The sequence below is a fragment of the Cucurbita pepo genome, chromosome 12, assembly GCF_057944985.1.
Source record: "Cucurbita pepo subsp. pepo isolate OVF chromosome 12, ASM5794498v1, whole genome shotgun sequence".
Lineage (NCBI taxonomy): Eukaryota > Viridiplantae > Streptophyta > Magnoliopsida > Cucurbitales > Cucurbitaceae > Cucurbita > Cucurbita pepo.
In genome coordinates this window covers 8,637,895-8,665,201 of record NC_141809.1, presented here as the reverse complement: position 1 = coordinate 8,665,201, position 27,307 = coordinate 8,637,895, and the positions used below count along the sequence as shown (strand labels likewise).

The window sequence follows — 27,307 nt, the reverse complement described above, 5'->3', positions numbered from 1 at the left end:
GATAATTTTGACAACATTTTCTTCACATCTTCATTGAAGTATATTGTATGATTGATGTCTCTCGGTTCATATCATTCTCCACTTCTTCAAGAGGATTCGTCCTCGAATCTATTTGTGAAACTTTGCTGCAAAAAAAAAAAAAAAAAAAAAAAAAAAAAGATATGGAAATATAGACGACCTCGCAACACTCTCTCACGTGTATACACTCAAGGAATTTTAGGCCACTCTGTTTGCACTCATTTACACAAATGAAGCTCTCATTCTCACCTCTCAAATTTTTTTAGTAGAGCCCAGATTGGATTTTTTTTATTTTGGGTCGATTAAAAACTATAAAGATAAAAACAAATTGAAAATAAACGCAAAGGAAACATATATCCGATCTTGAGCCTGAAGCTCTGATACCAAATGATATGATAAGGAATCAACTACAAGGGGAGTAAGATTCGGATTACCTTGTTGATCGAATATCTCAAGTCAAGAACACTTTGTTTGAGATTTGAATCACTCCACAAGCAAGATTGATCATGTCTAGCTTCAATGATTCTTGTTGATCAAATATCTCAAGACAAGAACACTTGATTGAGATTCGAATCACTCCACAAGCAAGATTGATCATGTCGAGCTTGAATGATTCTACATGCAACCTAAACTACATAGAGTTGCATAGAATGATATGAACCAAGAGACATCAATCATACAATAACTCTAAATTACTCTAAATTGCAACCCACCCAAAATTTACAACAATCAAACTTCATTCTTCTTCAATGTAGCATGAATTGAAAAATCTTTTGATAATTTTGACAACCTTCTCTTCATATCTTCATTGAAGTATATTGTATGATTGATGTGTCTTGGTTCATATCAGTTTTTCTAGACTACGTACATATAGTTGTCACTTAATACATGTCATATTTGTTGGAATTTATGCCCTAAAGCCTCGTAATTAATTATTTAGTTTTTAACAATAATTTTTATTAGTTTATTTGTAATTTAATTGTTATCCATGGTATGAAAATCCAAGGTTATTAATGTAATCTTGAACCGTATTTGGTTGACATACAAGAGGATCGTGTTCAAGTAATAACCTAAAAAGTCTATAGTATATGGATAAAGTTGGATGCCTTATCTTGGTAACACTATTGATACGACCCACTTTGTAATGGTTACAAATGATTTGATTCAAATCGTTCATATGGAGACATGTAAGTGGGGCTACCCTATACAATGAGTTTGTATAAGACTGGACCAATAAATGTTTAATCTCTCTTTATAAATCCGTTAATTGAGAAGATTAATATTTCACACAATGATCATATGCGAGTCGATCTTAATCCTGAGTGAGTTATGAACTCCTGCCAGTGAGGGCTTGTTCTTTAATTTACATGGGTGAGAATGGCTCTTTAGGCCGATTCAATGTGCCTACAATTTTAAGGACTTGACCAATCAGGGAGTTTGAAACATAATATCATGAGATGAAATTCACTCTTTTCCAGATGAGGAAACTAGATGAGTTGTTCTCTTAAGTACTGATTTCGGGACTTGAACAATGGGGCCCCACCTTCTCTCTGGCCCAAGAGGGACTTGGTTTATGATTGGATCATAAACAAATTGTTTATTAGAGAATCAGTGGTACTTAAGTTGAAAAATGTAATTACAGGGGTAAAACGGACTTTTGACCCAGCTACAATTATGAACAACTCATGAAGGATCGACTTGCTTGTAATGATTATATCAATGGAAATAACTTGTCCTACAGTACATAAGAGTGCAACTCTAGGTCTATAGTGGAGTGACCTATAGTTAATGAATGAAAATTGATTAATTAAAGAGTTTAATTAATTAATTTTGTATCGCTGGAGCTTATAATCGGTAGGTCCATAAGGTTTTCTTGCTAGCTCATAGCAACATTAAAGGTTCAATTTATTTGAAAGAATATTTGAAGTGTTCAAATTGATATTTAAAATAATTAGATATATTAAATATAAAGGGGAAAATAAATTTAATTTGAAGTGTCAAACTAATATTTATATATTAGATAAATATATTTAATTTGAAGGTTTCAAATTAATATTTAATATATTAAATATATTTAAAAAGAAAAATATATTTATTATATATGATACCATTAAATTGAAGATAGTTTTCACTCTTATAAGCAATTCAAGATAAGTTGGTAATGTAGGTATGTCATGGTAGATGCAGGGGAACGTCAAGGGTATCAGTTGCTAGTTGCTGAATCCAAATTTGAAATCGTGGTCCAAATCTTAGCATGGGTACCATTTGCCATTTCCAAATGGCTTAGTTCCTTTTTTTTTTTTTTTAGATATTATTCTAAACATAAAAATCAAAAGATTTAATTATGTAATAAGGGTTGTTTGAGTTGAATAAATTTATGATCCAATTAACTTACTTAGGCCTCAAAGATATCTCAACTCGACCCAGCTAAACTCACGAACAACAAATATCTTAAGACTTGAAAACACAAAACATAGCATCATGGATCGAGACCAAGTTTTGTTTTTATTTTCTCTCTTTTGTGATTTATGTTGTTTTTTTGGCCTTATTTAGCACGGATTTGGGCCAATTTTGATGAGTTCCTCTACATTAAACTCCTAGAACATTTAGCTACTTTTGTTATTTAATTTTTCTAGGACTATCGACATTTTTCCTAAAACTAAACTTGGTCGGGATAAATAGGTAGATAATTCAATATTAAATGTAAATTCCTAAAATACATATTAATACTTGTCACTTAATTTTCTAATCTGAAACCTAAATTTTTTCAAGTCATATCCAAAAGTTGCAACGAAAATTACATGATTGACGAAAAAGATAGATTTAAGGACACGACTTGCTAGATTAGTCACCTCTAATGTCAATTCTTCTTTAACGATAATGATGGATGTGTGCCATATGGGACGGATATAGTTAGGAGATTCGATCTAACTTATTGATTCTGTCTAAAAGATTTCTAATGGTAATTGATTTGTTTAGGGTAAAGGGAAAGAGGAGTTAGATGTTTTTGTTGGTTAAAGATTCTTTCCTTGAGTTATGGATTAGTTTTTTTTTAATAATGGTTGTTACAGTTACATTGTCTTATTTCAAATTCAAATCTAGAACAAAAAAATAAGACTGTAACCAGTTTATTATATAAGGTCGAGGTACTAAAAACAATAGGTTGTTCACGACACAAAGTCTCCTTCAAACATTCGACCATCTTATTTATTTCGAAAAGTACAACAAAAGAAACTCAAAAGAATGAGAGTCAAATGGATAGAGGCAGTCTACTTTTTTAATTAAGGCTGTCTATTATTTTGAAGTTCTCTGGCAATGAACAATTCAAGGGACAACATAAGGAGAGGAGCATATCTTGGGGTTCTGCCTTAATGAAATGATAGGTTTCACATTCGTGCATTGGGAGGAAATAGGACATTTTATTCCATTGTAAGTGAGGTCAATGTTGCTTACTTTTACATCGTCACATGGTAAGTGACGGCTGCAAATAAGTTTGATTGCCAGCGGAGTTGCAGAACTTCCTCTAATGTTCTTGAAGCTCACTATACTCATCTTAATTTTTTAAGGAATCTGAAAATTAAAATGAGACAACAAATGGTTTATTTGTGAAGTTGTAATGAAAAAATGAATCAAAGGTTCGAGAATGCGATCCATACCTACCGATTGCACTGATTCCACGGACAATACTCTTGGTCTATTAGAATAGGGTTGCTAACATTGACCATTATAATGTCCAAAAAGTGCATATTGGTGGCGGTGCCGCTAGCCGCAGAAGCTGGCCACGTTTTGATCCTGATACCATTAGTGGTGTTATTTAACGTGCAGTTCTTTACGATGACACCTTCAACAGGTTCTTCGTTAGTGTATCTTCCAAGACTTCCGATGCTTATTCCATGTCCTGGTCCACACGTCACATTGGTGACTTCAATTAGTTTGCTTCAATCTCCAAGAGAAATGCAATAATCTCCAATTGCAATTTTGGACTTTGTGATTGTGATCTTATTTGATCGACCGATGTGTATTCCATTAGTGTTGGGATTGTTTTCGGGTGCCATTATATTGATATTATGGAATGTGAGGTTGTTGCAGCCGATGATGTTGATATAGAAGTTCTTGCTATCAAGTGATGTTATTCTCTTAACGGTTGAATTGGTGATGAAGTTGAACCTCAAACTCTAAACATTTTGTATAATCAAATAATATTTTGTGAGAGTCGGTAATGATGCTAAAAATTTGAATAGAACCCAATAAAATTGAAAACTCAAAAAAAATTTTCTTTTTTCGTGGATTGTTTAAAGATTATCCTCTAGAAAATGAAGAACATTGACCAAATCGTAAATGTCAAGACATGTAAGAGGCTCTTTCAAAAACAACAAGATGCATGAGATTGAGAAGGAAAGCTAAAGGAATATTACTTACAACCCGGAGTTGGGCACAATTTATGCATTTGTGGCAATCGTTCCTTTTCCAAGCTGCCTTTCCTTGGCCATCAAAAACTCCTTCACCTGATAATGTCAATCTATCAACACGTGCAAAAGTGATCCAATTATCTCTGGGAAGACTTTTTAGTGCCTACAATGTTCCTCCAAGTTGAAAGTCAATTGGGCTATTACAAGGTCCTTCAAACTTCCCTTGCTTTACTCTAAATATCCCTCTTGGAATAAAAATTGCACTAGAACGATTGGACGTGCATGCATCCCTCCATGCATTTGCTAAAGCCTACATTTCACAACTAACAAAAACTTATAGCAAACAATTGATCAGCTCAACTAGTGATAATATTGATGTTCATATTATATATTTACCTTCATGATGTCAGTACCAGACACTATGTTACCATATCTTTTCAAAGAAAAAACAACATCGGCACTAGATTGAGCATCGACGGTAGGAGCTAACAATAGTAACATCAAAATTGTAGCGGCCAAGAAACTTGATTTGATCGTACTCATGAAGCCTTTGCTTTCTTTTCTTTTTTTATGTATATCATTTGAAAACTAGTGAGAGACAATGATATTTCGTTTTAGATTTGGAACTTTTTATGTATTTAATACAAATTGAAAAATAGGAATCAAATTGAGTTGTTTTTAGCATATTTTGTCTTTACCCACATGTTTGTTAAGAAAATTTCAAGAGGACGCCAAACATAATATTGTTCGAAACTAAACACGCTTAAAATTGTAGGCATATTATGGTAGGCATACGCTTAAAATGACTTGTATGACTATAATAAAGCAACAAAATCACTTGTCTCAAAGTATGGTATTGTAACACCAAAAAATGAAAGGAATTAGATCTAACAAGAATAAGCCGCCCATGTAAGACCTAAATGATCAAAAGGGGAGGAATTAAAGGATTAAGGAAGGATGATGATCTCAAGCAAGTCATTTTTATACCCTAACAAGTAATGTTAAGGTGTTTAAGACCTATGTAGAAAGGATTGGAAAGTAAAAGTAAGTGAAAAGGGCAAAAAGGTCATTTTACTAATTATTAAGGACCTTCCCGAATTTTTAGTTGCTTATCTAGAAAGAATTTAGAGATGCTCAAGAAAAAATGACCAACATGAGATAAAAGATTTTTAGAAAAATTATGGATTTTTCAGGAAATATAATATTAAAATATTCGGAAAGCGGGAAATGACCCAAATACCCCTGGAAGAATGTATAATTACGAAAATGGCCCTCTGATGCATCTACAGTGACCATCTGAGAAATATCTCACGAAACTCAAATTCCAGCCGTTGGATCTTCCCCAAATTTGGATATGATCTAGAAGATGGACAGATCATCACATCAAACGGCTATTTTGCAAAACCAAAGTCGGTGAGGCTCTGACTGAAGTAGATATTTCGGGCGGATTTTCCAGAAAATCTAACTGCCAATTCACGACGATTCTGGAGCTTTCAATGTCGGTTTAAGCTCGCCTATAAAGTCTGGAGTATGAGAAACAATATGGAATAAGACTCGAGCAAGGTCGAGCACCCATTCGAGAGTTATGAGAGTTTAGTTTGTGGGTCTCCTACTCTCGGGTTTCTTCCAAATTTGAGAGCAATTCTTCACCATTCCTCCTTAAACTTATTCCAATAGTTTCCAAACAAGATTACCCACAAGTTATATGAAGGAATTGAGAGCTGAAACGTCGTAGAACAAGATACCCATGATATCGGAAATCCGGCGTTTCGAGTGAGTTGCATACCGAGAACGATTTCTGAAAATTAAGGTTCCACACTCAAAGACATTCCTCCAAATCAATTCCTATAGCTTGATGAAAGGATATTTAAGAGGTTCCATGAAGAAATCGAGCCTTGAAAACTCCTAGAATCGGCTACCCGATAAGAAATCCCCTGTTTTAGCTCTGGCGAGGAAAATGATTTTGGACGAACTTTGGAGGCTAATATCTTAGGCTATGATCCAAGAAAATGTATGAAATCAATCTCAAGCTCTTCCTTGTAATAGGCTAATATCTTAGGCTATGATCCACCAAAAGGTATGAAATCAATCCCAAGCTCTTCCTTGTAATATCATCGTTAAGTTTCATGAAGAAATCGAGGGGATAAACGAAGAGATCGGGGCTGTGGAAGGCCACTTCCAGACGGCGGCGCAAAGGACGAACGTGTCTTCTTCCTGTCCAGAGGAAGAAGACGATGACGTGGCCGGTTCAGTTGAACCGGCCAAGTAAGCCCAAAATTTTGTCTTCCCTCAGTGTTTTTCAATTTTAACCCCCTTCCAGGCTAGTTCTCATGATATACCTTTATGGTTCTAGAAACTAGACACAATAAGGAGTCTATAGAAGGAAAAGTGAAGTAATTCAAATACCGGAAGCTCAAGAACGGAGGTCCTGAACATCAACAATGAGGTAAGTAGCCACCTTGGACTTTTCTTAAGAAATACATGTAGGAATCGCTTGGATTTTCATATGAACCATAAACCAAGTATTACACAAGGATCTATGAAAAAAAAACTCAAAGAACCGTAAGTTAAGGCGCTGAACCGACCAAATTGCTCGGGATTTAAGGAACATTAAAGTAACCCACTAAATGAGCCCTGATATCTATGAAACTTTAATGATGAGCATATTATAGCATGTTTAGGTTATATGTGAAATTTAGTGGTCAATGGATAAGGATAATTAGGTAAACCAAGAAACGGGGCAAAATGACCATAATGCCCTTAAGGATCTCTACCTACGGTTCATGAGCTAGATGACCTCCAAATACTATGAAACTCCACAGTAGATCTTATTGTATGATGATTGATGAGGTGGTGAAGTTTGAAAGTCACTGGAACTCGTTAAGTACCAAAACCAAGACTTAGGGGTAAAATGACCATAATGCCCATAAGGAAGACTACCTACGGGTTAAGTCCTAAATGACCTCCCAACATTATGAAATGTTGTATGAATCTTTATCTCATGATGTTGTATAAGGTAATGAAGTTTGGGAATCATTGGGAAACGTTAGATAGCGAAACCAAGATATTGGAAAAAATGTACATCACGATCCACATGACTTTACCTCCTAGGATGACTAACGAGGTACCCATGAAATAAGAAATTCCCCCATAGGTATCCTTGGTTGCTAATAAGATTCTAAGTGTACAAGGTTCCGTTGGACTATTCCTAAGAAGAACCTTTAGGTTCCAACCTTGACCCAAGACGTTATGCATAAACCTAGGATCCCCAAGAGTACAAGGAAACACCTAGGTTAATGTAGATGGTATGCTTAACAAGTTGCTAGGATCCATGCTCGGAGTAACCATTATCTCCCATCACGAAGTGTACCACGAGATTCCTATTCCTCTTTAGGTGAGATGCCCTGCTATATGTACCACGAGTAGGTTGTCATGATGGACTTATTATTTTCCTCACCTAAATGAGATGCTCTGCAACACGATATGCTAGCAGGATGCCACATTTGTGATAATGTCACCTATGCACTCATGGGGAGAAAACTAAGGGTTACTTTGAAAGTGTTTTCAGGACTAAAACACGATATATGACATGACAACCTCTAACGATTAGTTCCTGAAAACGAAACAAGAAGTCATATCCTAGCTCAAGGTCTAAATATGCTCCAAATCACCAACCATGTCCTATAAGGTTTATTTTATATGACATGAGAATAAGCTCAAGATTTCAAGTTGGTTGGAGCAAGTTTGGAATATAAGCCAAGATGGAACTTAAAGAAACGCCTAAAGAAAACATGTCAAGATTCAAGACCCTTCTAGAATCCTCTAAGGAGCCCATTATGAACTTATGACCTTCTAGAATAATTCAAGCTAGTTATTACGATGGGTTCATATGATCACGAAGGTATATAACGACTTACGCCTAAAGAAAATAAGAATCTTAGCAACTTATAAGATTAAGAACCAAGAACAAGTTATACAACCACCAAGACAAGAAGAATGTTAGGTACCACTCAAACATAAGGGACCAAAGTCCACAAGACTCAAAATTCAAGAATGCTAGGTATTACTCTAAGCATGTCTAATTGTGGCCCATAACTCCCACCATGTGGTGCTTTCTAAGGAGGATTTTTTCCTCCTCTAGGTGGGATGCCCTGCACCATGTTTGCTTTGCAGGATGTTACGTTTGGCCTCATTCCCCTCACCTAGATGAGATGCCCTACGCCATGTTATGATTTGCAGGATGCCATGTTCATGTATGCACTGATCACGCGACCTATATGGTCTATGTTATATTATGCGACCTTTATGGTCTATGCCATGTTCATGCATGCATCGATCACGTGACCTTTATGGTCTATGCCATGTTCATGCATGTATCGATCACGTGACCTTTATGGTATATCATGGGGAGAACCTATGGCCACAATGGAGCAAGAAGAGAGTAAGTTACCCTAGCCATGAATTAAGATTCTCCTAAGACCTCCCATGGTACGTCATGTGTATGACTTAGACTACGTTGCTTGGAACGTAAGAAGCCTTGAGCGTAGGTATTAAGACTGTGTCGCTTGGAATGTATGAAGCCTCAGACACAGGTTGACAAGTTTATGTCTAGTACCGTAAATCATAAGGGGAGTGTCTTGGAGAACGAATTAAGAACTTACAACAAGAACAAGAATAAGAACAAGAAAAACAAAAAGTGTGGTACCCTAGCATATCAAGGACACGATTAAGAGCCTACAAGTAGGCTGCTTACTGAGTCTTGTACTCATTCTTTATTCTCCATTTTTTCAGGAAATAAGAAGCTGGTCAAGGTCAGGAGCGGACTCTGGAGCTGGTGCCATAGACAAACCTCACCCATCGTCCTTCTACCCTTTTGTGTCGTCCCTTAACTTGTGTTTTAACTGTTATGTTGTGTTTTAAAATACTTTGTATAAACTTTATTTTTGTTTGATATGTTTTAAGTTTTGGTTGTTTTATTTTGTTGAAAAATTTACCCGTCTTTTTAGAGTCATCGAGTCAGCCCGATCTTTACAGGTATGTCCCTAAAATGGTAGATATATTGAATCGGCTAAAAGAGTCATTCTCACCCATGTAAATTAAAGGACAAGCTCTCACAAGCAGAAGTTCATAACTCACTCAGGATTAAGATCAAGTCGCATATGATCATCATGTGAAATATTAATCTTCTCAATTAACGGATTTATAAAGAAATTTTAAATATTTTTTGGTTCTGTCTTATACAAACTCATTGTATATGATACCCCCACTTACATATCTCCACATGAACGATTTGGATAAAATCATTTGTAACGATTACAAAGTGAGCCGTATCAATAGTGATACCAGGATAAAGCACCCAACTTTATCCATATACTATAGACTCTTTAGGTTATTACTTGAACACGATTCTCTTGTATGCACCCAACTTTATCCATATACTATAGACTCTTTAGGTTATTACTTGAACACGATTCTCTACTATGTCAACCACATATTGTTCGAGATTACATTAATAACCTTTATTTTCATACCATGGATAACAATTAAATTACAAATAAAATAATAAAAATTATAGTTAAAAAGTAAATAATTAATTAAGAGGCTTTAGAGCATAAATCTCAACAATCTCCCACTTGCTCTATACCCAACACCTTCTCTCACTTGCCCTAGAGAAGATGAGACATGTCTAGTAATCCTAGACATTCTAGATGACCCTCAAACACTTTAGCCTAGAGAGTCATTTTATATAAAACAAAATAATTATCATTAAAAGTCATTTTGGTCACAGCCACGATGCTTTCTCTCTCAATATCATTTTTTATAGATTGATCTTTTAAATTTCCTTCATATTAGTCTTTGTATCACTATCATCACAATGAAAGTGACAAACTAAATCACATGTGAAACACCTTTCAAATGTTTAAGAAATTATTATAGTCATACCAGTCATTTTGTTGCTTTAAAAGTAAAAAATGTTCGGTATACCATACTTCACAATCTAAGGTAAAATTGATCTTAACCTAAATTTTCTAAATTTATGTAACTAGTGTATCACTTAAAGATCAAATCTTTAACTCCATACACAAAATAAAAAAATTCTCATTATCCAGGGATACTTTGAGAAAACTTTAATTTTTCCGGTCATACATTAGTTTAACTAATATAATTTAATTAACTATATATTTAAGGTTAATTCTCATCTATGCATTAATTATCTCCCACTCAGGAAAGATAATTAATTATACTCTCAACATTTGAGGTTACTTACGATACTCTTCCTCTTACTTTATATTTCAATGATCATTATCATTCTTTGAAGTCTTGTATCAAATATTTGACAATTTTGTCAACATAATATATATGAGACAATATTGACATTTATCCTTAAATCTCTATTTTTAGGAGATACAAAATTATTCCAAATCTATTTATGTTAGAGTGAAAGATCACATCAATTCATAAGGAGTAATATGTCTCATCACTTGGCTCCCCAAATCGTATTTATCAATCACAGTTTTATACATGATCCCAAGATGAATTGGTTAACTCTTTACTAGTCTCTATGTCGTACATCTACGTATCATGAATACATGATCCTAAGATGAATTGGTCCTCTCTTTCTTATAACATTTTCCATACTACACCAAACATAATTATTTCATTCATAAGCATCGTAAACAAAACCTTAAACCAAACCACCACGAAGAGATCCAGATCAGCTACATAGGGTTCATTTGAAATAGTTCTTACTTTCTTTCATTAAATGACACAACAATTTGATAACTATTTGACAAACCCCGTTTATTGTTCTTTATAATCCAAAATGGTTTAGAAATTTTGGAAACTCCTCGTTCTCAATTTGTTTAAAAAAATAATGACCCTTTAAATTGTTATTTTACCGTCTACGATCGAGTTGCGAAATGCCTTCTTAGGGTAAGTCCGTATTTCCCTCCTCTAATATGTCATTTCTCAAGGAAAATGTATGTATTATTACCTTATGACATGATGTAAAGTGCCTTTTGTATCATATATTTGTTTTATCATTTCCTTATATAAACCCAACATTTTCTATTAATTTCTCCCAAAGTTGGGAACTTAAATAAATGGGACTACTACCCCGTGACTGTCTTCTAATAACAATTGGTTGTGAACTTGATTCGATGGACCTCCCTGTACATTGTGTTAGCATTTTCAAATATTGTCACAGTCGTACATTTTCAACCATACAACGTCACGATTTTGTCACACTCATGGAAAATCTTTTTTTTGCCTGACTTTATGGGTACGATTTTGTCACACTCATGAAAAATCTTTTTTTTGCCTGACTTTATGGCTACATTAGACTTTAGACAAGGTTGGTCACTAACCGAACATGACTTATATAGAAACTAAACTTTGTTCAATCATACATGTAACAACTCTAACCGACTTGCCTCTACTCTAGGCCAAGCCTAAGGCTCTACCTCACCTTTGCCCTACCTCAAAATCCTTCTAATGCAATGTCCCATCTGATATAGTTGTTTTGATTATCAATCGTGACCAAAATAAGTTAACAAATGTTCATATTATAATTTATGTCGATAGGTAATTAACATCGTTTATATTTCACTCGTACTAATCATGTCAAGCTTTAAAAAAAAAAAAAGTAATAATAATAATAATAATCCCAGATAAACAACATATAAAAAATATTTATTTATTTAAATATTAAAATCAAACTTTCAAATTTATGGATACATGAATTTTTTGCCTGACCAGTTGTAGCAAATATCATAATTATCGGTTTTATAGTTGAACATACAGACATTTTCCTCACTCATATGCCACGAACATAGCATACTTTCACAATTATCTCTATCTCTCTTATCTATGTAGACATTGAAGTAATGAAACGAGCTAGGCCATTGGAAGGAACAGTAAAACAATGTTGTGCCCCATAAATTTGGACGAAAACTGAAGTCGTAGCTGGCCAAAGGAGTCAGCATGTGGACTCCCAAGTCATCATTGCTTGATTTGCAGTGAACAGCGAGCTGATTTTTAGATTTTAGAGCATTTGTTATCTTGACCATAATCTTTGGGTTTTGGAGGAATGATCCTTCCATGGTAGTCACTTGGTTAGCAAAGAATAATGAAATTAAGAGAGAAAGTGCAAGTGTTGAAAATAAACTCATGTGGTTGAAATGGGAGAGAAAAAGAGATGGGTATGAACACATTTGTTTGTGCATGATTTGTTTCACTCTTTATAGTTGAAAAAGAGTGTAATGGAAGATAACCGTTGATCTGGTAATAACCCAAAAATAAATAAATAAATAAACTAACCCATTTGTTTGTATTTCTAATTCATTATTTTCTTTTTTGTAACATATGGTTTTGTGAGAAGAAGTTAGTTGAGTATTTTAGGGTGGTAGTTATTGGGAGAGGGAAGGGATTAGTTATTATTAATTAATTCTTTTATTATTATTATTTTTTTTACTGTTGTTAAATAGTTTATAATAAAAATAGAACCGTGATTGATAACTGTTATTTTTTAAATGGAAAAATATATGATTGAAACTGTTATTTCTCTCTAAAATTTTTAATTAAAAAAGTAAAACTATAATATGAAAATTAATTTTATGTTATGGTCGTTCGGGTCCTTCACCTAGACTAATTTCATAGTGTTTCATGACCTAGCCCAACGAGGCTTTTATCTGGTCATCATATGTAAGGACCGGTCTGACTCGATACTCCAAAAAGGTGAGTAAACTTTCACGAAATAAAACAAACAGTATTTAAAACATAACATTACTTAAAACAAAACAGTGTTCATACATGAGTAATTAAAACACAACATAATAGTTAAAACACCGAATAAGGAACGAACACAAAATATTTCAAAACAAATGGGTTGAAGACGACGGGTGAGGCTTGTCTATGACACCTGCTTCGGAGTCCGCTCCCAACCTCGACTAGCTCCTTATTACCTGAAAAAAAAAATGCAAAATAAGGAAGGAGTACAAGACTCAGCAAGTAGCCTACTTGTAGGCTCTTTATCGTGTCCTTGATAAGCTAGGACACCACACTCTTTCTTTTCTTCTTCTTGTTTCTTTTGTAAGTAATTAGGCCCGTTCTATTTCTGACTTGGAGTTATGTTAAGAATGAGAAATAGAATTGGGACAGAAAGTTACATCTTCATTAATATTCACAATGTTTAAATAGGATACAAGCTACCGACGAATACCTAAAATTAAGGGAAAATATTAACTAACTAAATCTTGAGAGTCAAATAAAATATACTACTAATCAAATCATAAAGTAAAAAAAATATTAATTAAGAATGTATAAGATATATTCCAACACTAATTATTATAATATATTCTCCTAATATTATATCTTAATACTCCCCCTCAAGTTGGAGAGTGGCTGTCAATCACACCGAACTTGTCTTTCAAAAAATCGAACCGACTTCTTCCCAAATTTTTAGTGAAAATATCCGCCAATTGCATTTTAGTCGAAACATAACATGGTTTGATGATTCTAGCTTGTAATTTTCTTCGAACTATATGACAATCTATTTCTATGTGTTTCGTACGTTTATGAAAAACTGGATTGGCTGCTATCTGTAATGATGCTTGATTATCACAATACAATAATGCTGGTTCGGACAGTGGAACTTTCAAGTCTTGAAGAATGTATCTTAACCAAGCTAACTCTAAACAAGTATTTGTCACCGCTCGACACTCGGCTTCTGCTGATGATCTGGACACATTGGTTTGCTTTTTAGACTTCCAAGGAATAATTGAATTTCCAAGGAAAATGCAGAACCTAGAAATTAATGGTCTGGAAGTTCGACAACCGCCCCAGTCTGAATCGCAATATGCTTGTAATCTTAAGTTGATTTCAGGTGGTACTACAAGTCCTTGACCAGGAATACCTTTGATGTATCTCAGAACTCGAAGAGTTGCCTCCCATTGTGGTTTTCTTGGTTCATGCATAAATTGACTAAGCACACGAACTGAATACACTATGTCAGGCCTAGTAACGGATAAATATATTAATCTTCCAATCAACCGTCTGTATCTACTTGGATCATTCAACTTCTCCCCTTCTGTTAAAGAAAGTTTCAGATTATGCTCCATAGGAAATCTTTCTGGATGTGCTCCTGTAAGACCAGTGTCTTGAAAAATGTCTAGAGCATACTTCCTTTGAGAGATAAAAATTTCTTTTCTAGACCTAGAAAATTCAATGCCTATAATATATTACAAATTCCCTAAATCTTTGATAAGGAATTTCTCGAGTAAACAAGTCTTGAGATGTTGAATTTCTTTGAAAAATGTCTAGAGCATACTTGCTTGATCCTCTTAATTTCAAGTCCTTGAATCCTTTGGATCTTACATGGGGCGCTTGTTATTTTTGGAGCTAATTTCCTTTATTTTTTTTTGGGCGTTACATCATATCTCATCACTTGGCTCCCCAAATCGTATTTATCAATCACAGTTTTATACATGATCCCAAGATGAATTGGTTAACTCTTTACTAGTCTCTATGTCGTACATCTACGTATCATGAATACATGATCCTAAGATGAATTGGTCCTCTCTTTCTTATAACATTTTCCATACTACACCAAACATAATTATTTCATTCATAAGCATCGTAAACAAAACCTTAAACCAAACCACCACGAAGAGATCCAGATCAGCTACATAGGGTTCATTTGAAATAGTTCTTACTTTCTTTCATTAAATGACACAACAATTTGATAACTATTTGACAAACCCCGTTTATTGTTCTTTATAATCCAAAATGGTTTAGAAATTTTGGAAACTCCTCGTTCTCAATTTGTTTAAAAAAATAATGACCCTTTAAATTGTTATTTTACCGTCTACGATCGAGTTGCGAAATGCCTTCTTAGGGTAAGTCCGTATTTCCCTCCTCTAATATGTCATTTCTCAAGGAAAATGTATGTATTATTACCTTATGACATGATGTAAAGTGCCTTTTGTATCATATATTTGTTTTATCATTTCCTTATATAAACCCAACATTTTCTATTAATTTCTCCCAAAGTTGGGAACTTAAATAAATGAGACTACTACCCCGTGACTGTCTTCTAATAACAATTGGTTGTGAACTTGATTCGATGGACCTCCCTGTACATTGTGTTAGCATTTTCAAATATTGTCACAGTCGTACATTTTCAACCATACAACGTCACGATTTTGTCACACTCATGGAAAATCTTTTTTTTGCCTGACTTTATGGGTACGATTTTGTCACACTCATGAAAAATCTTTTTTTTTGCCTGACTTTATGGCTACATTAGACTTTAGACAAGGTTGGTCACTAACCGAACATGACTTATATAGAAACTAAACTTTGTTCAATCATACATGTAACAACTCTAACCGACTTGCCTCTACTCTAGGCCAAGCCTAAGGCTCTACCTCACCTTTGCCCTACCTCAAAATCCTTCTAATGCAATGTCCCATCTGATATAGTTGTTTTGATTATCAATCGTGACCAAAATAAGTTAACAAATGTTCATATTATAATTTATGTCGATAGGTAATTAACATCGTTTATATTTCACTCGTACTAATCATGTCAAGCTTTAAAAAAAAAAAAAGTAATAATAATAATAATAATCCCAGATAAACAACATATAAAAAATATTTATTTATTTAAATATTAAAATCAAACTTTCAAATTTATGGATACATGAATTTTTTGCCTGACCAGTTGTAGCAAATATCATAATTATCGGTTTTATAGTTGAACATACAGACATTTTCCTCACTCATATGCCACGAAAATAGCATACTTTCACAATTATCTCTATCTCTCTTATCTATGTAGACATTGAAGTAATGAAACGAGCTAGGCCATTGGAAGGAACAGTAAAACAATGTTGTGCCCCATAAATTTGGACGAAAACTGAAGTCGTAGCTGGCCAAAGGAGTCAGCATGTGGACTCCCAAGTCATCATTGCTTGATTTGCAGTGAACAGCGAGCTGATTTTTAGATTTTAGAGCATTTGTTATCTTGACCATAATCTTTGGGTTTTGGAGGAATGATCCTTCGATGGTAGTCACTTGGTTAGCAAAGAATAATGAAATTAAGAGAGAAAGTGCAAGTGTTGAAAATAAACTCATGTGGTTGAAATGGGAGAGAAAAAGAGATGGGTATGAACACATTTGTTTGTGCATGATTTGTTTCACTCTTTATAGTTGAAAAAGAGTGTAATGGAAGATAACCGTTGATCTGGTAATAACCCAAAAATAAATAAATAAATAAACTAACCCATTTGTTTGTATTTCTAATTCATTATTTTCTTTTTTGTAACATATGGTTTTGTGAGAAGAAGTTAGTTGAGTATTTTAGGGTGGTAGTTATTGGGAGAGGGAAGGGATTAGTTATTATTAATTAATTCTTTTATTATTATTATTTTTTTTACTGTTGTTAAATAGTTTATAATAAAAATAGAACCGTGATTGATAACTGTTATTTTTTAAATGGAAAAATATATGATTGAAACTGTTATTTCTCTCTAAAATTTTTAATTAAAAAAGTAAAACTATAATATGAAAATTAATTTTATGTTATGGTCGTTCGGGTCCTTCACCTAGACTAATTTCATAGTGTTTCATGACCTAGCCCAACGAGGCTTTTATCTGGTCATCATATGTAAGGACCGGTCTGACTCGATACTCCAAAAAGGTGAGTAAACTTTCACGAAATAAAACAAACAGTATTTAAAACATAACATTACTTAAAACAAAACAGTGTTCATACATGAGTAATTAAAACACAACATAATAGTTAAAACACCGAATAAGGAACGAACACAAAATATTTCAAAACAAATGGGTTGAAGACGACGGGTGAGGCTTGTCTATGACACCTGCTTCGGAGTCCGCTCCCAACCTCGACTAGCTCCTTATTACCTGAAAAAAAAAATGCAAAATAAGGAAGGAGTACAAGACTCAGCAAGTAGCCTACTTGTAGGCTCTTTTTCGTGTCCTTGATAAGCTAGGACACCACACTCTTTCTTTTCTTGTTCTTGTTTCTTTTGTAAGTAATTAGGCCCGTTCTATTTCTGACTTGGAGTTATGTTAAGAATGAGAAATAGAATTGGGACAGAAAGTTACATCTTCATTAATATTCACAATGTTTAAATAGGATACAAGCTACCGACGAATACCTAAAATTAAGGGAAAATATTAACTAACTAAATCTTGAGAGTCAAATAAAATATACTACTAATCAAATCATAAAGTAAAAAAAATATTAATTAAGAATGTATAAGATATATTCCAACACTAATTATTATAATATATTCTCCTAATATTATATCTTAATACTCCCCCTCAAGTTGGAGAGTGGCTGTCAATCACACCGAACTTGTCTTTCAAAAAATCGAACTGACTTCTTCCCAAATTTTTAGTGAAAATATCCGCCAATTGCATTTTAGTCGAAACATAACATGGTTTGATGATTCTAGCTTGTAATTTTCTTCGAACTATATGACAATCTATTTCTATGTGTTTCGTACGTTTATGAAAAACTGGATTGGCTGCTATCTGTAATGATGCTTGATTATCACAATACAATAATGCTGGTTCGGACAGTGGAACTTTCAAGTCTTGAAGAATGTATCTTAACCAAGCTAAACTCTAAACAAGTATTTGTCACCGCTCGACACTCGGCTTCTGCTGATGATCTGGACACATTGGTTTGCTTTTTAGACTTCCAAGGAATAATTGAATTTCCAAGGAAAATGCAGAACCTAGAAATTAATGGTCTGGAAGTTCGACAACCGCCCCAGTCTGAATCGCAATATGCTTGTAATCTTAAGTTGAATTCAGGTGGTACTACAAGTCCTTGACCAGGAATACCTTTGATGTATCTCAGAACTCGAAGAGTTGCCTCCCAATGTGGTTTTCTTGGTTCATGCATAAATTGACTAAGCACACGAACTGAATACACTATGTCAGGCCTAGTAACGGATAAATATATTAATCTTCCAATCAACCGTCTGTATCTACTTGGATCATTCATTTCTGACTTGGAGTTATGTTAAGAATGAGAAATAGAATTGGGACAGAAAGTTACATCTTCATTAATATTCACAATGTTTAAATAGGATACAAGCTACCGACGATTACCTAAAATTAAAAAATTAAGGGAAAATATTAACTAACTAAATCTTGAGAGTCAAATAAAATATACTACTAATCAAATCATAAAGTAACAAAAATATTAATTAAGAATGTATAAGATATATTCCAACACTAATTATTATAATATATTCTCCTAATATTATATCTTAATACTCCCCCTCAAGTTGGAGAGTGTCTGTCAATCACACCGAACTTGTCTTTCAAAAATTCGAACTGACGTCTTCCCAATGTTTTAGTGAAAATATCTACAAATTGCATTTTAGTCGAAACATAACATGGTTTGATGATTACAGCTTGTAATTTTTCTCGAACTATATGACAATTTATTTCTATGTGTTTCGTACTTTCATGAATAACATGGTTTGATGATACTCAGCTTCTGCTGATGATCTGGACACATTGATTTGTTTTTTAGACTTCCAATGAATAATTGAATTTCCAAGGAAAATGCAGAACCAAGAAATTGATCATCTGGAAGTTCGACAACCGCCCCAGTCTGAATCACAATATGCTTGTAATCTTAAGTTGTTTTCAGATGGTAGTACAAGTTCTTGACTAGGAGTACCTTTGAGGTATCTTAGAACTCGAAGAGCTACCTCCCAATGTGGTTTTCTTGGTTCATGCATAAATTGACTAAGCATACGAACTGAATACACTATGTCAGGCCTAGCAATTGATAAATATGTTAATCTGCCAATCAACCGTTTGTATTTACTTGGATCATTCAACTTCTCCCCTTTTGTTAAAGAAAGTTTCAGATTTTGCTCCATAGGAAATCTTTCTGGACGTGCTCATGTTAGACCTGTGTCTTGAAAAATGTCTAGAGCATACTTTCTTTGGGAGATAAAAATTTCTTTTCTAGACCTAGAAAATTCAATGCCTAGAAAATATTTCAAATTCCCTAAATCTTTGATAAGGAATTTCTCGAGTAAACTAGTCTTGAGATGTTGAATTTCTTTGAGACCGAGTATGATTACGTTCCAAGGCTGCAATTTCATCATTCATAGCCTGCTGCCATAATGGGTCGCCAACTTCCTCATCATAGGTTTTAGGTTATGTCTGGACTGTAATAAGAGCTAGAAAACCACTTTGAGTAGGAGAAAAACGAGAGAATGAAAAGTAATCATGAAAGGGATACCTTGTGCCAGTGTTCAGAATTGAGCTAGAGGTTAAATGATTGGCTCCAGAAGACATCTCATTATCATTATAACAAGCTGGAGGCTGTTTTGTACGAGTAGAACGTCAGAGTGGAACTGATGTATCAGGTGGGATAAGATTAGAATTAGTGGGTGTATCTGGAGAAGGAATAGAAGGCGGAGGAGACAACGAGGTAGTAGGTGAAGGAATAGAAGGTGGGGGAGGACTAGAATGGATGTTTGAGTAGGATGAATCATGAAGTGGTAAAATGGGAGTTGAAGGAGCTAACGTCAAAGTTTGTGAAGCTGATGAAAAAGGAAAATCATCGTCACAAAATAGTTGGATTTTATGTCCTAAAACTCATAGTTTGTAAATAAAAACATATTCTATTTTCAATAAAGTTATCATTGATGTTTATTCAGTAAAGATTGTTATTGAATAAAGTGTATTTTACGATCGTTAATCTAAATCCAATAAACTAAGAATACTCTGGCTATAGTATGAGTACTTGAACTATATGTAGAGACATAAGAGTGGATCAAGTTCAAGTATATAGTCAAAATGATCTATAGTACAGGGATAAGGCTGAGTACCTTATCTTGGGGACACTATGGATGCGGTCCACTTTTGTATATGACATAAACAATGTGATCACTAAATTGTACATGCAGAGACATGTGAGTGGGGGCGTCCTATGCAATGAGTATTGCATAAGATCGGACCATGAAGAAAATCACTCTCACTTTATAATGTCGTTTACTGTTGAGACTTATTTACTTTTCATTCAATGACCTAGGTAACTCGATCTTAATTCTGAGCTAACCTTGAACTCCTATTTATTCGAAATTATCCTTAGATTGGCATGGGTGAGAGTGGCTCGAGTTCGCCAACTCAATAGGCTGGGGACGTGGGGTGCAAGATGGAATTCGCTCCTACCCACTTTTGGGGATAGAAGAGAGGTAGTTCCCTTAAGTACTAACTCCAGGTCTTAAACAAGGGGCCCCACCCTCTCATTGGCCTGAGAGGGATTCGGTGGTTGGATCATAAACCAATTTTTCATTAGAGGATCAATGGGACATAAGGAACAAGAAGTAACTTCAGGGGTAAAACGGTTAATTGACCCAGCTCTAGTTACCAACAATCTGTGAAGGATCGACTTACTAATCATGGTTATATCAAATGGACATAAATATATATATATAGTGAGGGGAGTGCAACTACTAGGCTATAGTGGAGTGTCCTAGTAGTTAACGAGTGTTGGTTAACAAGGTTAATGAATTTAACCAGTTAATCTTGGATCGTTGGAGTCCATGATTTATAGGTCCATTAGGTCCCTCTGCTAGCTCATATCGGACTAAACCATAGAACAGGTGACGAGTGGGTTCGAAGTGTTCGAATTCAAATTAGGGAATATACGCTACATATATAAGATATATTTAACCGCATTTTTGTTTTATTTACGAATTAAACAAAAAGAGAGAATCTCAGATATTTAAATAAGATTTAAATATTTTAGTGAAATATGTGTCGGAATTGATTGGGATTGGGATTGGCATTTGAATTAATAATAAATATTAATTAAATAGTTTAATTAATCCTTTAATATAATAATTTCAAATTAGTTACCGAATTAAAATGAAGAAAGTCAAAATGTTGTCTTCACTAATGGAAAAATCGATGTTTGAGTCAATGGAATTTTGAGGTGTCAAAATTTGGTTTAACCAAACTTGCATGCTTGCCAAATAAACCCCACAAATTTTAGTGTTATTTTTAGTGTGAAAATTTGGTGAGCTCAAACTTGCATGCTTGCCACATAATCCCAAACATTTGAGTGGAATATTGAGTGTCAAATTTGGCGATCTCAAATTTACATGAACATGCAAACATAACTCTATAAACAGAGTGATCAAGGTACATGGAACTTCTCCCTTCGAAAACCTTGAGAAAAACTCTCACAAACTCTCTCTTCATATATACTAAATCACTCCCAAGTTTAGTCACTCATCGGATTACACAATTCCATTCTAAGGCCGGAGAATAGTGGAGAAGACACTAGTGGTGGTTCGAAACCGATTCATGAGGAAAAAGGAATTTGAACTACAAAAGGTTAGTACTCAAATACCTTGAGTTTTAATACTTATGAACAAGCTAGTTATTTACTATAATTGATGTTCTAAGAGTTCCTAAGATCCAAATTGCTTCCGCATGTTTTATATTAACACCATCAATAACTTGTCGAGCTGGCTTGTATCGGAAAGTAGCACGCCCCAACCTTGGGCGATCTCATGGCCTGTGCGACGGGTTCGCCAGTTCACTCCTCCATGGACGACGAGCAGGCTGGCACTCACCATGTTCCTCACCTGGTACAAAGTTATATGTCGTAGCGCCTCATCCTCAGACGTCGGATACCGCTACGAAGGTTAAATCTTCTGCTCAGGTGTGTGTACCAAGATTGTTGAAACTCTAGAGCCTATAGAGTAAGTTGGTGGTTCCCTACTATGACATGGATGCGATAAGAGCCTATAAGTATGTTGCTTACTGAATATATTTATACTCATTCTTATTTACATTTCTTTTTCAGGTCTGTGAAGCTACCGATCGTGGTGATAGGGTTCTCGGGAGCTTAGAAGTCAGAGAGGAATTGTCAACTTGAGGCGTTTTTCTAGACTACGTACATATAGTTGTCACTTAATACATGTCATATTTGTTGGGATTTATGCCTTAAAGCCTCGTAATTAATTATTTAGGTTTTTAACAATAATTTTTATTATTTTATTTATAATTTAATTGTTATCCATGGTATGAAAATCCAAGGTTATTAATGTAATCTTGAACAGTATTTGGTTGACATACAAGAGGATCGTGTTCAAGTAATAACCTAAAGAGTCTATAGTATATGGATAAAGTTGGATGTCTTATCCTGGTAACACTATTGATATGACAGACTTTGTAATTGTTACAAATGATTTGATTCAAATCGTTCATGTGGAGACATGTAAGTGGGGGTACCCTATACAATGAGTTTGTATAAGACTGAACCAAGAAATGATTAATCTCTCTTTATAAATCCGTTAATTGAGAAGATTAATATTTCACACGATGATTATGTGCGAGTCGATCTTAATCCTGAGTGAGTTATGAACTCCTGCCTGTGAGGGCTTGTCCTTTAATTTACATGGGTGAGAATTGCCCTTTAGGCCGATTCAATATGCCTACCATTTTAGGGACTTGACCAAATAGGGAGTTTGGAACATAATATCATGAGATGAAATTCACTCCTTCCCATACGAGGAAACTAGATGAGTTGTTCTCTTAAGTACTTATTTCGGGACTTGAACAATGGGGCCCCACCCTCTCACTGGTCCGAGAGGGACTTAGTTTATGATTGGATCATAAACAAATTGTTTATTAGAGAATCAGTGGTATTTAAGTTGAAAAATGTAATTACAGGGGTAAAACGGACTTTTGACCCTGCTGTAGTTATGGACAACTAGTGAAGGATCGACTTGCTTGTAATGATTATATCAATGGACATAACTTGTCCTACAGTGCATAAGAGTGCAACTCTAGGTTTATAGTGGAGTGACCTACCGTTAATGAATGGAAATTGATTAATTAAAAAGTTTAATTAATTAATTTTGTATCATTGGAGCTTGTAATCGGTAGGTCCATAGGGTTTCCTTGCTAGCTCATAGTAACGCTAAAGGTTCAATTTATTTGAAAGAAAATTTGAAGGGTTGAAATTGGTATTTAATATATTAGATATATTAAATATAAAGGAGAAAATAAATTTAATTTGAAATGTCAAACTAATATTGAATATATTAGATATATTAAATAAATTGAGAAAATATATTTAATTTGAAGGTTTCAAATTAATATTTAATATATTAAATATATAAAAAAAGAAAACTATATTTATTGTATGAGATACAATTAAATATTAAATCAATTAATGTATGATACATTAAATAAAAATATATTTAAAATTTGAATGAGATTTAAATTAATTAAATATATATTAGGATATCTTATAATATTTAAATATAGTTTGTATAAGGTATTATATCCTAGTAATATTAAATATGTAAATATATTATTGACAAAAATTCTTGAAGAGTCTCTATAAATAGACTCTCGGGTTGAGCCAAACACACCAATCTCTCTCTCTTTCTCTCAAAAATGAAATTACATCTCGAGAAATTTCTCGAAACCGAGTACATCTTAGGAGGCATGAAACGGATTACATCTCCAGAAAAAAAAAAAAAAAAAAAAAAAAAGCAAGAACCTCTTAAACCGATTTATGTAATGTTCCATGAACAAGATATGAACCAAATTTTTTAGTATGAATTTGACACCCAATGGCTCTAGCATTTGACATCTTTTGCAATATGACCACATTATTTACTCCTCATGAAGTGTTTCTAAGCAGGGAGATTATTCTTACCGATCAACATGAGTTGTTTTTAGCATATTTTGTCTTTACCCACATGTTTGTTAAGAAAATTTCAAGAGGTAGCCAAACATAATATTGTTCGAAACTAAACACTCTTAACTTTTGAGTCTTATGCTTGAAGCATCAAAGTAGGCAACATGATTTTTAGAGATAGTTTTCACTCCTAGGAGCAATTCAAAACAAGTAACTAATGTGACCATATCATTGAAGAGGCAAGAAATTGTGGGGGCCATTAGATGCCAAATTTGGATTCCCAAGGTCCAAATTTTAGGTATGAGATTACATCTTAGGAGGCATGTGAGTAAGGAAAAAGCATGCTACAAAAAATGGTGTTGGTTTGTGTGGATAGTTTTCACTCTTATAAGCAATTCAAGATAAGTTGGTAATGTAGGTATGTCATGGTAGATGCAGGGGAACGTCAAGGGTATCAGTTGCTAGTTGCTGAATCCAAATTTGAAATCGTGGTCCAAATCTTAGCAGGGAAACATTTGCCATTTCCAAATTGGTTAGTTCCTTTTTTTTTTCTTTTTCTTATTCTTAAGATTTTATTCTAAACAATAAAATCAAAAGATTTAATTATGTAGTAAGGGTTGTTTGAGTTGAATAAATTTATGATCCAATTAATTGCGATAGGTCTAAAAATATCTCAACTCGACCCAGCTAAACTCACGAACAACAAATATCTTAAGACTTGAAAACACGAAACATAGCATCATCGATCAAGACCAAATTCTGTTTTTATTTTCTCTCTTTTGTGATTTCTATTATTTTTTGGCCTTATTTACCATGGATTTGGGCAAATTTTGATGAGTTCTGGTACATTAAACTCCTATAACATTTAGCTACTTTTGATATTTAATTTTTCTAGGACTATCGACATTTTTCCTATAACTAAACTTGGTCGGGATAAATAGGTAGATAATTCGATATTAAATGTAAATTCCTAAAATACATATTAATACTTGTCACTTAATTTTCTAATCTGAAAGCTAAATTTTAACAAGTCATATCCAAAAGTTGCAACCAAAATTACACTATTGATGAAAAAGATAGATTTAAGGACACGACTTGTTGGATTACTCACCTCAAATTTTAATTCTTCTTTAACAATAAAGATGGATCTGTGCAATATGGGAAGTAGTTAGGAGATTAAATCTAACTCATCCATTCTGTCTAAAAGATTTCTAATGGTAATTGATTTGTTTAGGGTAACTAATTGAAAGAGTTAGATATTTTTGTTGGTTAAAGATTCTTTTCTTGAGTAATCCATTAGTTTTTTTTTTAATAATGGTTGTTACAATTACATTGTCTTATTTCGAATTCAAAACTAGAACGAAAAAAACAAGACTTGGAACAATTTTATTATATAAGGTGGTGGTAATAAAAACATTAGGTTGTTCACGACACAAAGTCTCCTTCAAACAGTCGACCATCTTATTTATTTCGAAAAGTACAACAAAAGAAACTCAAAAGAATGAGAGTCAAATGGATAGAGGCGGTCTTCTTTTTTAATTAAGGTTGTCTATTATATTTGAAGTTCTATGGCAATGAACAATCCATTGGACAACATAAGGAGAGGAGCATATCTTGGGGTTCGGTCTTCCTGAAATGATAGGTTTCACATTCGTGCATTGGGAAGAAATAGGACCTTTTATTCCATTGTAAGTGAGGTCAATGTTGCTTACTTTTACATCGTCACATGGTAAGTGACGGCTGCAAATAAGTTTGATTGCCAGCAGAGTTGCAGAACTTCCTCTAATGTTCTTGAAGCTCACTGTACTAATCTTAATTTTTGAAGGAATCTAAAAATTAAAATGAGACAACAAATGGTTTATTTGTTAAGTTATAATGAAAAAATGAATGAAAGGTTCGAGAATGCGATCCATACCTGCCGATTGCACTGATTCCACGGACAATACTCTTGGTCTATTAGAATAGGTTGCTAACATTGACCATTATAATGTCCAAAAAGTGCATATTGGTGGCGGTGCTGCTAGCAGCAGAAGCTGGCCACGTTTTGATCCTAACACCATTAGTGGTGTTAATTAACGTGCAGTTCTTTACGATGACACCTTCAACAAGTTCTTCGTTAGTGTATCTTCCAAGACTTCCGATGCTTATTCCATGTCCTGGTCTGCACGTCACGTTGGTGACTTCAATTAGTTTGCTTCCATCTCCAAGAGAAATGCAATCATCTCCAGTTGCAATTTTGGACTTTGTGATTGTGATCTTATTTGATGGACCGATGTGTATTCCATCAGAGTTTGGACTGTTTTCTGGTGTCATTATATTGATATTATTGATATTATATTTGATGGACTTTAAATTTGACGTGGGTATAGAGACTAAAAAGAAAAATGATTCTAGTTTTTTAGAACAATATTTTGTATACCAAAGGTACAAATACTTTTCGAAGTGGCTCTTGTAGCTTAGTTGGTTAGAGCGGTCATTTCGTATCCGAGCTTTAGGTTCTAGGTAGGCGAGCAAATACAGTATACAAATTATATGTTGCTCAATGGCCATTAGAGACAAAAAGTGAAGAAAATGAAAAATAAAAAGAAATATTTGACGTGGGTATAGAGACTAAAAAGAAAAATGATTCTAGTTTTTTAGGGGAACAATATTTTGTATACCAAAGGTACAAATACAGAAACTTGGAAGTAAAAGAATTTTCTTTCTAAGGGGAGCACTCAATCTATGTGTATCTACCTTTTCGGTTGAATTCTTGTCGAAAATTAAAATTCTTATTATAAAGCAAGTTTGAATAATTAATTTCAACTCGTGCCAATATCTAACTCATGGAAAAAAATAAGACCAATGGGCTGCATAGGAAGCGGCACTCCCATTTCACTTTTACATCCATGCATGACTTAAAGATAAAAGGGAAGACCTCGACAAGATTAAAACCACGGAATGAAAATAATTTTAAGTTTGCATTACAAGGAAATCAATTGAATTCGAGGACGAATCCTCTTGAAGAATGGGAGAATGAACGAATAAGGTGTCTTAATTATGCCACAAAAACTTCTTGGTGGATAATAAGATTGTAGGGTAGGTGTTTAAATTTAGAGATGTTTTATAGTATTTTTTTCACATTATAATATTATATTAAAATTCTAAGTTAA

At 33.9% G+C, this 27,307-nt stretch overlaps 2 pseudogenes; both read right to left on the bottom strand.

Annotated features, from left to right (window-relative positions):
• Positions 1 to 3,342: 3,342 nt before the first annotated feature.
• Positions 3,343 to 4,970, bottom strand: LOC147789957 (exopolygalacturonase-like; annotated as a pseudogene).
• Positions 4,971 to 26,111: 21,141 nt separating this feature from the next.
• Positions 26,112 to 26,468, bottom strand: LOC147789956 (polygalacturonase pseudogene; annotated as a pseudogene).
• Positions 26,469 to 27,307: the final 839 nt, after the last annotated feature.